At 40.3% G+C, this 12,669-nt stretch overlaps 1 long non-coding RNA gene and 4 other non-coding genes across 5 annotated transcripts; 4 read left to right on the plus strand and 1 right to left on the minus strand.

Annotated features, from left to right (window-relative positions):
* The first annotated feature begins 2,462 nt into the window (after positions 1-2,462).
* Positions 2,463-2,544, plus strand: trnal-aag (transfer RNA leucine (anticodon AAG)). Its single transcript has one exon. It is a non-coding gene; the product is annotated as a tRNA-Leu (tRNA).
* A 481-nt stretch (positions 2,545-3,025) lies between these two features.
* On the plus strand, positions 3,026-3,107 carry trnal-uag (transfer RNA leucine (anticodon UAG)). Its single transcript has one exon. It is a non-coding gene; the product is annotated as a tRNA-Leu (tRNA).
* Positions 3,108-3,762: 655 nt separating this feature from the next.
* trnal-aag (transfer RNA leucine (anticodon AAG)) lies at positions 3,763-3,844 on the plus strand. Its single transcript has one exon. It is a non-coding gene; the product is annotated as a tRNA-Leu (tRNA).
* Positions 3,845-5,069: 1,225 nt separating this feature from the next.
* On the plus strand, positions 5,070-5,151 carry trnal-aag (transfer RNA leucine (anticodon AAG)). The gene has a single exon. It is a non-coding gene; the product is annotated as a tRNA-Leu (tRNA).
* Positions 5,152-11,204: 6,053 nt separating this feature from the next.
* On the minus strand, positions 11,205-11,829 carry LOC108184048 (uncharacterized). The gene is made up of 3 exons (XR_012402381.1): positions 11,732-11,829; positions 11,383-11,580; positions 11,205-11,292 (listed from the first exon to the last, which is right to left on the minus strand). It is a non-coding gene; the product is annotated as an uncharacterized lncRNA (long non-coding RNA).
* Between the last annotated feature and the right edge of the window lie 840 nt (positions 11,830-12,669).

Genomic DNA, 12,669 nt, shown 5'->3' on the forward strand with positions numbered 1-12,669 from the left:
TTGGAGTAGACTTCAAATGCCTTGAGGTGTGCTCTAATAGACATGTACATTTACATTTTACATTTAGTCATTTAGCAGACGCTTTTATCCAAAGCGACTTACAAATGAGGACAAGGAAGCAATTTACACAACCAAGAGCAACAATGAATAAGTGCTATAAGCAAGTTTCAGGTCTGTAAAGTCTAAGAAGGGAAGTATTAGTAGTATTAGTATTAGTATTTTTTTTTTGTGGGTACAGTTAGTGTGATATTCAGAGAGGCAATTACAGATTAGGAAGTGTAGTGGAGACTAAATAGTTGAGTTTTTAGTCATTTCTTGAAAGTAGCGAGTGACTGCTGTTCTGATGCAGTTAGGGAGTTCATTCCACCAACTGGGCAGATTGAGCGTGAGCGTTCGCGAAAGTGATTTCTTCCCCCTATGGGATGGAACCACGAGGCGACGTTCATTCACAGAACGCAAGTTTCTGGAGGGCACATAGATCTGCAGAAGCGAGAGCAGATAAGGAGCAAGGCCAGAAGTCACTTTGTAGGCAAACATCAGAGCTTTGAATTTGATGCGAGCAGCAACTGGCAGCTAGTGCAAACGGACTAGCAGCGGAGTGACATGTGCTCGTTTAGGTTCATTGAAGACCACTCGTGCTGCTGCATTCTGGAGCAGTTGAAGAGGCTTGATAGAGTTAGCTGGAAGCCCAGCTAGTAGAGAGTTACAGTAATCCAGTTTGGAGAGAACAAGAGCATGAACAAGGAGTTGAGCTGCATGTTCAGATAAGAAGGGTTGGATCTTTCTGATGTTATAGAGTGTGAATCTGCACGATCGAGCAGTTCTAGAGATGTGGTCAGAGAAGTTTAGTTGCTCATCAATCGTTACTCCAAGGCTTTTCACCATTTTGGATGCAGTAATGGTTGCCCCATCCATCTGGATTGAAAAGTTATGGTGTAGAGTCGAGTTGGCAGAAACTACAAGCATTTCCGTTTTTGCGAGGTTCAGCTGAAGATGATGATCTTTCATCCAGTCTGAAATATCCAACAGGCAGGCTGAAATGCGAGCTGGAACCGAGGGATCATCAGGATGAAAAGAGAGGTATAGCTGGGTATCATCAGCATAGCAGTGGTAGGAGAATCCATGTCTCTGGATGACTGGTCCTAGAGATGATGTGTAGATGGAGAAGAGAAGTGGCCCAAGAACAGAGCCTTGAGGTACCCCAGTGTTTAGATGCTGTAGGTTGGACACCTCACCCCTCCAAGACACCCTGAATGATCTGTCAGTGAGGTAAGATCTGAACCATTGTATAACAGTGCCCGCAACGCCCAGTGACTCAAGCGTAGATAGCAGGATCTGGTGGTTGACAGTGTCAAAAGCAGCTGACAAGTCCAGCAAAATGAGGACTGATGATTTAGAGTCTGCTTTAGCCAGTCTGAGATCCTCCACGACCGAGAGCAGGGCAGTCTCAGTTGAGTGGCCTTTCTTAAAGCCGGATTGCTTGTTGTCCATGAGATTGTTTTGAGTAAGAAAGTCCAGGACTTGATTGAACACTACTTTCTCCAGAATCTTGGCCATGAATGGAAGCAGGGATACTGGTCTGTAGTTTTCAAGTAGCGTATGGTCCAGGTTGGGTTTCTTTAGCAGTGGGGTTACCCTAGCCTGCTTAAATGAAGTGGGGAATAAACCAGAGTCAAGAGATGTGTTAATTATGTGAGTCAGTGTTGGTATGACTGCAGGAGAGATGGCTTGCAAGAGATGAGAGGGAATGGGATTGAGTGGACAGGTGGTTGCATGGCTAGATAGCACCAGTTTGGACACCTCAGACTCAGAGAGCTGAGAAAAAGAGGTGAGTGTGTGTGGTGTTGGTGGTGTACCTTGCGTGTTTGTTGTAGGTGCAGCAAATTGAGCACTGATTTTTGCAGTTTTGGTGCAAAAGAATGTAGCAAAGTCATCAGTAGTAAGTGTGGAGGATGCGGGTGGAGGAGGAGGATAGAGGAGGGAGGAAAAGGTTTTAAAAAGTAGGCGAGGATTAGTGGCATTGTTGATTTTCAGACGGTAATATGTCTGCTTTGCCGAAGTAACCTCAGCCGAGAAAGAGGACAGAAGAGTTTGGTATGTTAAGAGCTGTGCAGGATTTTTAGTTTTCCGCCAAATTCTTTCTGCAGCTCGAAGTTTTGAGCGATGCTCACGGAGAGCATCCGAGAGCCAGGGTGCAGGAGGACTGGCACAGGCTGGCCTGGATGCAAGAGGACATAATTGGTCTAGACATGATGCTCTAGACATGATGCTGTATCCAGTAATAGAGACAGAACTGTGCTTGACAGGAAGGTGGGAGTGCTTCCTAAGCTAGTATTAAGCAGCTCTCTTTCTTTGTGGAGGAGCTCCAGCAATGCATGGCCAAATTCAACTGATTTCCCAGCGCTGTTGCGCTACGTGAAACAAGTTGGTGTGAAAACTGCTCAGGGAAAGCAGCTTGGCAAGGTAGCGTGGCCGAGCGGTCTAAGGCGCTGGATTAAGGCTCCAGTCTCTTCGGGGGCGTGGGTTCGAATCCCACCGCTGCCAGGCAGTCCTTTTAGGATGCTTGAGAATGACCTCTCTGCTTGAGCAAACATACTTGTAAAGTAATACTGCATGCTTTCACTCACATCCAAACGTAGACTCCTTGGCCAAAGTTGAAGAGCTTCACTAGGAAGCTCGGCGTCCTCTCTGCTTCCGTAAAATTGGGCAGAAAAGGGACCTCTGCATGGAGTCATCTGGGATAGCGTAGCCAAGGGATCTAAGGCGCTGGATTTAGGCTCCAGTCTCTTTGTGGGTGTGCGTTCAAATCACATCCGCTGCCAGGCAGTCCTTTTAGGATGCTTGAGAATGACCTCTCTGCTTGAGCAAACAGACTTGCAAAGTGATACTGCACGCTTCAGCTCGCATCCAAATGTAGACTTCTTGGCCAAAGTTTAAGGGCTTCACTAGGAAGCTCTGCATCTTCTCTGCTGTTCTGCTTCCGTAAAATTGCGCAGAAAAGGGACCACTGCAAAGACACATCTAGGGAAGCGTGGCCGAGGGGTCTAAGGCGCTGGATTTAGGCTCCAGTCTCTTCGGGGGCGTGGGTTCGAATCCCACCGCTGCCAGATGTGATTTTAAACACGGACAAACTGCTTGAGTGCGTGCGTGTTCTCAGTGACCGCTGGAAATGAGAGAGTACATTTAAGTTGGCAACTAGTCAGTATAATGTGTTCTTTGAAACTCACGGCAGACTCGTTGGTGTGACAGCAACACATCCCCAAGCTCGAATCTGCTCAGGAGCAAGTGTCTTTCCCACTATTCGATTGCAGCATCTTAAAGTCTGCACTGGAAGTCTCTCTCTGCCATTGCTCCTTTTAGCAAGAGCACCCTATTGAAACAGGAACAGTAAAGATTCACAATTAGAGTAGTAATACTCTATAACTGGATTTGAATATAATAACAACAATGTGGGGTCTGCTGTGATGGAATCAGTAACTCACTCTTTTGTGAAATAACAGTTACCTTGTAATCAGGTGCTTAAATGCATCGCAGCTGGCTGCCGTTTGGAGTAGACTTCAAATGCCTTGAGGTGTGCTCTAATAGAGACAGAACTGTGCTTGACAGGAAGGTGGGAGTGCTTCCTAAGCTAGTATTAAGCAGCTCTCTTTCTTTGTGGAGGAGCTCCAGCAATGCATGGCCAAATTCAACTGATTTCCCAGCGCTGTTGCGCTACGTGAAACAAGTTGGTGTGAAAACTGCTCAGGGAAAGCAGCTTGGCAAGGTAGCGTGGCCGAGCGGTCTAAGGCGCTGGATTAAGGCTCCAGTCTCTTCGGGGGCATGGGTTCGAATCCCACCGCTGCCAGGCAGTCCTTTTAGGATGCTTGAGAATGACCTCTCTGCTTGAGCAAACATACTTGTAAAGTAATACTGCATGCTTTCACTCACATCCAAACGTAGACTCCTTGGCCAAAGTTGAAGGGCTTCACTAGGAAGCTCGGCGTCCTCTCTGCTTCCGTAAAATTGGGCAGAAAAGGGACCTCTGCATGGAGTCATCTGGGATAGCGTAGCCAAGGGATCTAAGGCGCTGGATTTAGGTTCCAGTCTCTTTGTGGGTGTGCGTTCAAATCCCATCCGCTGCCAGGCAGTCCTTTTAGGATGCTTGAGAATGACCTCTCTGCTTGAGCAAACAGACTTGCAAAGTGATACTGCACGCTTCAGCTCGCATCCAAATGTAGACTTCTTGGCCAAAGTTTAAGGGCTTCACTAGGAAGCTCTGCGTCTTCTCTGCTGTTCTGCTTCCGTAAAATTGGGCAGAAAACGGACCACTGCAAAGATACATCTAGGGTAGCATGGCCGAGGGGTCTAAGGCGCTGGATTTAGGCTCCTGTCTCTTTGGGGGTGTGGGTTCGAATCCTACAGCTGCCAGAAAAGGTTTTAAATATGGCCAAACAGCTTGAGTGTGTGTGTGAGTCTCAGTGAACGCTGGAAATAAGAAAGTACATTTAAGTTGGCAACTAGTCAGTATAATGTGTTCTTTGAAACTCACGGCAGACTCGTTGGTGTGACAGCAACACATCCCCAAGCTCGAATCTGCTCAGGAGCAAGTGTCGTTCCCACGATTAGATTGCAGCATCTTAACAAAGTCTGCACTGGAAGTCTCTCTCTGCCATTGCTCCTTTTAGCAAGAGCACCCTGTTGAAACAGGAACAGTAAAGATTCACAATTAGAGTAGTAATACTCTATAACTGGATTTGAATATAATAACAACAACAATGTGGGGTCTGCTGTGATGGAATCAGTAACTCACTCTTTTGTGAAATAACAGTTACCTTGTAATCAGGTGCTTAAATGCATCGCAGCTGGCTGCCGTTTGGAGTAGACTTCAAATGCCTTGAGGTGTGCTCTAATAGAGACAGAACTGTGCTTGACAGGAAGGTGGGAGTGCTTCCTAAGCTGGTATTAAGCAGCTCTCTTTCTTTGTTGAGGAGCTCCAGCAATGCATGGCCAAATTCAACTGATTTCCCAGTGCTGTTGCGCTACTTGAAACAAGTTGGTGCAAAAACTGCTCTGGGAAAGCAGCTTGGCAAGGTAGCGTGGCCGAGTGGTCTAAGGCGCTAGATTAAGGCTTCAGTCTCTTTGGGGGCGTGGGTTCGAATCCCACTGCTGCCAGGCAGTCCTTTTAGGATGCTTGAGAATGACCTTTCTGCTTGAGCAAACAGACTTGCAAAGTGATACTGCACGCTTCTGCTCGTAGTGGTCTAAGGCGCTGGATTTAGGCTCCTGTCTCTTCGGGGGTGTGGGTTCGAATCCTACAGCTGCCAGAAAAGGTTTTAAATATGGCCAAACTGCTTGAGTGTGTGTGTGAGTCTCAGTGAACGCTGGAAATAAGAAAGTACATTTAAGTTGGCAACTAGTCAGTATAATGTGTTCTTTGAAACTCACGGCAGACTTGTTGGTGTGACAGCAACACATCCCCAAGCTCGAATCTGCTCAGGAGCAAGTGTCTTTCCCACGATTAGATTGCAGCATCTTAACAAAGTCTGCACTGGAAGTCTCTCTCTGCCATTGCTCCTTTTAGCAAGAGCACCCTGTTGAAACAGGAACAGTAAAGATTCACAATTACAGTAGTAATACAGTGGGGAATAAACCAGAGTCAAGAGATGTGTTGATTATGTGAGTCAGTGTTGGTATGACTTTCTGACACAGAAATGAAAATAGCCTCACCATTTACTTTCCATTGTTTGGTTTTAAACCTTGATGAGTTTCTTGATTCTGTTGAAGACAAATTACGATATTGTGATAAAAATGCTAGCTTACTTTGTGTTCCAGAAGACAGGAAATGTTTAAAACCACATGATGGAGAGTAAATGGTAAGCTCATTTTAATATTTAGGGTAAACATCCATTTCATGCTTGCCAGTTTGCCTTTATACTAAAGTTCACTTTTTTGAAGACCTGATGGTGCTGAAAGAAGAGACACATCAATGGAGTGAAATAGAAGAGAAACAACAAGAAATAATGAGTGATGAAAAACCCACACTCACTAAAAGACTTCATCACACAGAAAACCCCGGAAATCCAAGTCTAGGTGTAATTTCAGCTGTAAACAGAGTAGAAAGAGTTTCAGTCAAAAGCCAAACCGTGACCACACTAGGGAGAAACCTTACACCTGCAAACAGTGTGAAAAAAAGCTTCTATAATACAGGAAACTTAAAAGTGCACATGAGAATTCACACTGGAGAGAGGCTGTACGCATGCTAACAGTGTGGAAAAAGCTTCTATTCTACAGGAAACTTGGCAGTGCACAGAAGAATTCACACTGGGGAGAGGCTCTATTCTTGCCCTCAGTGTGGAAAGAGTTGTAAGCAAAATGGCAACCTTGAAGTCCACATGAAAACTCACACTGGAGAGAGAAGCTTTATTTGTACACAGTGTGGGAAAGGTTTTTCTCAAAAACAAAACCTTACCATCCACATGAGGATTCACACTGGAGAGAAACCTTACACATGCACAGAGTGTGGTAAAAGGTTCCCACATAAAGGCTCACTCAAACACCACATGATAACTCACACCGAACAGAAGCCGTTTGCATGTGCTCAGTGTGGAAAGAGCTTCACAACCAAAGCTAGAATCATGAATCACACGAATGGTCATACTGGAACCACAGTGTTTACATGTGATCATTGTGGAAAGAGTCTCTCATGCAAAGACTCCATTAAGCAACACATGAAGATTCACTCAGGCGAGCGTTTTCGATGCAGTGAGAGTGGAAAGGTCTTCAAACATAAAAGATGCCTCGTCAATCACATGAAGCTTCACAATGGAGAGAAAAAATGAGGCCTTGTCCAGCAGAGCTTAAGGCTTTCATGGGATAGCATGGGATAGCATCTCGAGACAAGTGTGAACTCCTGAATACATCTCAAGTTACTGGAATGAAACCCTTTGAACCTAAAGATTTAAACTCAATAACTGAAGAGGGGTGAAGATGTGCCAGGTTGTGAGAGTTTCTACAGGGCTGCAATAAAGCAAAATAACTCTATATGTGTTTCAAGTTATTATGAACTGAAAACCAAATTTGTGCACATTGCACACTGCAATCAAATGATCGGCACTGAAAAGAGAATTAGAAAGATTAGGGAGGAGAAAATGTTTGGGGATATGCAGGGTAAACTGTCCTACACCCTTAGATTGTGTTTTTGATTATTCACATTGTTTGATTTTCACTCCCTTGAACAAACACCGATTTGCCTCCAATTTTGGGCTTTTGTCTGCCGTTTCACAAAAAATGTTGGTGAATGAAAGTCCACCTAAACTCGGCCGGTGTGAACTTGCAATGACAGTGAGAGACTGATGCAGACTCCATAAAGCCCTGTTCAGACTACACAATGCCATTTGCCAGTTACCACAGATCAGATTTTTGTCAAATTATGAGATTTTGACTTGATAAACTCTTGATGTGTTGTGGGTACAAATGGAGACTTTGCTTTTAAAACACTACACTTTTATTTTGATGGACATATTTTAGAAAATAAACAAGTTTTCTTCATAAAGACAATTAAACTTTCTATGGACAACTAGTTTCCCTTAAAGAAATGTTCATGTGAAAACTCCCACATTACTACAAATAAATCGGTGTATGGGAAACCCAGTGTTGCTATTGTGAATGAGAACATGAGTGATTTGTTAGCTTACATGCTAATTCCAGTACTCATTAGACTACTGAAGGACTTCAGCTATCTGTAAATTCCAAATATTATTTATATGCATTACATATTGTACTACTCATGTGCACTGATAGATTATATTGTGTGCTGTCTGCAAGTGGTGTGTGTGTGTGTAGGTTATAGTTTTAGGTTTATTGTGTTAAAGGTAAATTATTTTAAGAGTAACAAGATATTTAATTATTAACATTCTGATTGTTCCTATATATATATATATATATATATATATATATATATATATATATATATATATATTAGGGATGCACCGATATGGATTTTTTTGGCCGATACCGATAACCAATAATTCTTAAGACTTGGAGGCCGATAGCCAATATGTATAGGCCGATATTTATAAATATTTCAAAATGATATATTTTTATACAGCAAACTTCATAAAAGATTGAACTTCTTTTATGAACTAAATAGTCTATACTCAAAGCAAAAAAGCTTTAACTTCAAAATTGCAAGGTGATTATAGACCTATATTCAAGATTTCACATAAATCAGCATGCAAAAAATACATTACTTCCTTTTCTTCATAGCAAATTAACATGCAACTTGACTGTTGCATAAAATTAAGAAGGTTAAATAACAAAATATGATTTATTCAACAAGCAAATTAAATATATTTAAATAAGATGAGAATGAAAGCACTAAGGACTGAAACCAGCTCAAATGTTCTTGAATAAAACGTGTTACAGTGATGTACACATGTACAAATACGTCATGTCCGAAAAAGCCTTTTTTAGAGGTGTTTTGACAGTTCATAGCCACCGTACAAGTAAATAGCTTACAGATAGTACGTTTAGAAAATGCGGCACAGATTCATGCTATTTGGCGTTTTAGATTCTTTCGAACATGTAGCTGCTGCTTGTCAATCAGATGCGTCTGCGCTCGTTCTTGCTGTCAATTGCGGGGGGAAAATGATCGATGAAAAGTTTATGATAAACCGCTGAGTTTTACTCAACTGTAGAGGAAGAGTTGCCATCAGAGTCAGATTTTCATACAAAACCTGCAATGAGCTGACTTTATGGCTAACAGAGCTGAATATAAAGACAGAATGAGCCGCTGGTCGAGAGGCTCTATGACTGGATTCACCTCTCCCCCGTGCTACAGTGTGTGTGTGTGTGCAGTGACAGCTCGCGCGCTCGTCATAATCAATATGAATATTTCGATCAAACTTAATACATCTAACATCAACAACACATGACAAGCAACACGTTGATAATAACAAATAATCAGATTACAAACAACTGTTTACACGTGTTGTAAAATGTGCGGGTCCAGTTGCAGTTTGGTGTGTGTGTGTGTGAAGCGTAGAGGGAGAGGGAGAGAGAGAGGAGCGGTTTTTGGGCAATGAGACTATTTTAGGTGACTGATTTGTTGTACCACACGGAAAGTAATAAATATTTTGGACCAAGTTACATGTTTCCTCGTTCATTCGCCGGCTGCAACTAAAAGAGAAGGCAATTCACCACGAAACTAATATTATTCGGCCCTGGAGTAATAAGTTAAGAATCCCTGCTATCTCTACACAACAAAGAGACGGAGCTGGAAAGGTTTACATAGTTAATATTTTTCCTGAGGCGATTTAAAGCAAAATACACAATGACACTCGATCAAACACATCTACAATGATAAGAAACATGGTTACTTACTGACTTATTAACGCACAGCAATACCACTTGAAGAAATGACAGACTTTGAAGGAATAAACAGTGTGAAGAGAGATCCATTATAGTGCAGTGGGCAAGTCTGAACAAGTTCCGCCCACGCGTGCGCAGCGCGCAAGTCTGTACAATTACGTAATTTATCGGCTTAAAGATATCGGCCGAATTTAGACATCGGATCGATAACGATAGTCCTAAAAATAGCATTTATCGGCCGATACCGATATGGCCGCCGATATATCGTGCATCCCTAATATATATATATATATATATATATATATATATATATATATATATATATATATATATATATATATATATATATATATATACTATTCCTAAACAGCAATGATAGGTGAGCAAAATAAAAATTGAAAGAGGATACTTTTATTAGGCCTTTCATGAGTCTAATAATCTCAAAGTCACACTTAAAAAGAAGGTCCAAAAACCTGCATTTACAAATAAGGAATGTTTTGCAAAGCATAAAAGGTTGTTAACCAGGTAATGCTGTGTACAATTTGTTTTAGTTACACCAAATTTAACTTGTTTATTGTAAAAAGGGTTTAAATGGATATTGACATGAGACATTCTGTATTATGCATTACGTATTATGAGTCATGAGTAGGGCCAGAAAGAATCTGTCAACGTTTTTTGCTATTTCTGTGAAGAATATTGATAAAAATCTGTGGATTTCTGCCAAAATATTTTGGGAGTATTATAACTAAAACCTAAATATGTGAAACAAAAAATATTATCTTTTAAACTTTTATTTAATGTTTAAAATGCAAATCCAATTAGATACACTTTATTTGATAAACAAAGCAAGTCACTCATATAATATTTCTACTAAAAGACAAAAAAATATTACTGTAAAAACTGCATTGTACATAAATCAGATAAACATTTTCATATTAGTCAATAATATTACTGTATTTAATTTAAAAAGTGAATAAATATATATTTACACAAGTAAATAAAATAGAATTAATGATCTGCACGACATTATGTGTTATGAGTCATGTACATGAGTATATGCAGTTGTATAAACATGCTCAGTGTTTTTAATAACTTTCACAAAATTGACAAGTTCTCCTCAGTATCAACTTTTAATCTCAGGAATTCTTTTGATGGAGACACATCATTAATCATTTTAACTGAAGTTCTTTAATTTTGGGGAGAATTAAAAAATAAATGTAACTTTCTTATTTTTTCTAATTCCTGTGAATTAAATTATTTTAAAATAATTGAGGTCTGAGCTGATTATGACCACGGGTATGCTCAGTCCAGAAAGACTAGGACCTCCATGCAAAAATGAATGGCCTATCATCCGGCCAGCCATCTGGAACAGGTTGCTGTCCCGTAGTACAGCAGATGCAGAAGGTACACGGTGGTTTTTTTTCCCCCTCAAAAAGGGCTGTAGTAGATGAACCTAAAAAAATCCAATCAGTAAGAATTAACTAATAGTACTAGTTGTATAAAATCTGTAATAGCCCAAAAGCAAAAGAGACATAAAACATCAAATCACATCTGTAAAATTCTAAACAAATGTTTTCTCTGTATGCACTGTGGTGGTGTACCAGTCAGCATCGATCTGCATTGCCCACCAGTAAATAGAAAGATAATGTTATGAACATTTTACATCTTATCAGGTGTGCAAAAGGCTTCTCAAGTACAGTGCACGAAATCATACAGAAAAAGGTCAGGGTTACAGGCAGTGTTGACGAAAATTAACTTATATATATATGTGTGTGTGTGTGTGTGTGTGTGTGTGTGTGTGTGTGTGTGTGTGTGTGTGTGTGTGCACATGTAACCGAACTGCAACCAATTACAAACCCAAATTTAAAGTGAAGCCAGTCTTCAGTTTTTGCATCATCATTGACAAAATATGGCGGTTAACTCCCTTGCCAACAGCTGCATCTCCTAAAAAAAATACAAAATGAAGCAAGTTCGTTGCACAAACTGTACAGACTATAAGCGATTCAAATGATTTTAATAATAAAAAAGGAGTACCAGTCAATCTATATTTCAATGGAGTGGACCAATTAGCACTGTTCATTTTATAAAATGAAACCAGGGTACTATCTTGTTCATCCATAGTATCAAACTGGTTGATGAGTAATGATAGAGATAGACAGTGTGAATTGATGGAGAGCAACTCATCACAGAACATTCGAGATGATTTGAATGGGTCAATTTCATTTTTCCATGCTGAAATCAAATGAACAATTTATCTAAATACCATTTTACAAGCATAGTTGAATAACAATACAAAAAAGATGAAAGAATAAATGAATAAAGATGCACTTATCATTTTACAGTACAACAGCACTAAAAAAAAAATAAATGTGTTGTGTCTAACCTGCAGACAGGGATGTTGAAGATTGTGCAGTTGAGGGTCCTGGCAATTCTTCTGTATTTAAAGTGAATGAAGAATCATTGTCACCAAAAGTCCTTTCTCTAAAACAGGCAAGACACAAACAATTTCAATTTTGTTCATTAAGCCACTTCAAAAATTTTCATGCATATTAAAAGCATTTGCCCAGTTTCATAGACAAGGCTTAGACCCTAGTGCCAGACAAAGTCTGGATGTAACTTACAATGACATACTGTTTATAGTCATTAATGTCAAAAGTCACAAGTAATGATTTTCTCAAAGCAAGGCTTATAAAAGCTACATACATCAAATCTAATAATGTCTACTACTGACCCAGTTTATGAAACCAACACATTAATTTAAATTTAAGACAGTCCACCAGAAAATTATTTTGTTAATTTTTTACCCTACATTCCATCTGATCTTTGTACATCTCCCTCGAGATATATACAACCAAAACAAACTGTGCAAACTAATCCTTTAGTATTAAAGGCATGTCATCCTACAATTTTTAGCATAACTTTACACAGCAAATTCATTGGTGTTAAATTTCCAGTGTTGTGGTAATTCAGAGTAAAGTGTTAAAATTCTAGAGTTAGATAAAGGTAAAATAACCCTCTCGGCGTTAGAAGCTGATTTGCCTCCTTGTCATACAGAGTAACATAAATCTACCTTTGTAGAAAACCCTTGTATTTGAGAAACTAATCAGAGTGTCTGAAATCTCGCCACACCCTCATTCACCTGGCCCTTAAATTGGTCAATTAGTTTAGTCCACTAGACAGAGTGAATGACCACAAATAAGTGAATTCAGACACCTGCTGTTAACAAGCACAATCACTGAAGGAATAAGAAATTGAAGGAAGAAATAAAACTACAGACACAGCCTCACACCAAACCAACTGAATTAAAACAGAGGATTAAAC

Source organism: Danio rerio, chromosome 4 (genome assembly GCF_049306965.1).
Source record: "Danio rerio strain Tuebingen ecotype United States chromosome 4, GRCz12tu, whole genome shotgun sequence".
Taxonomy (NCBI): domain Eukaryota; kingdom Metazoa; phylum Chordata; class Actinopteri; order Cypriniformes; family Danionidae; genus Danio; species Danio rerio.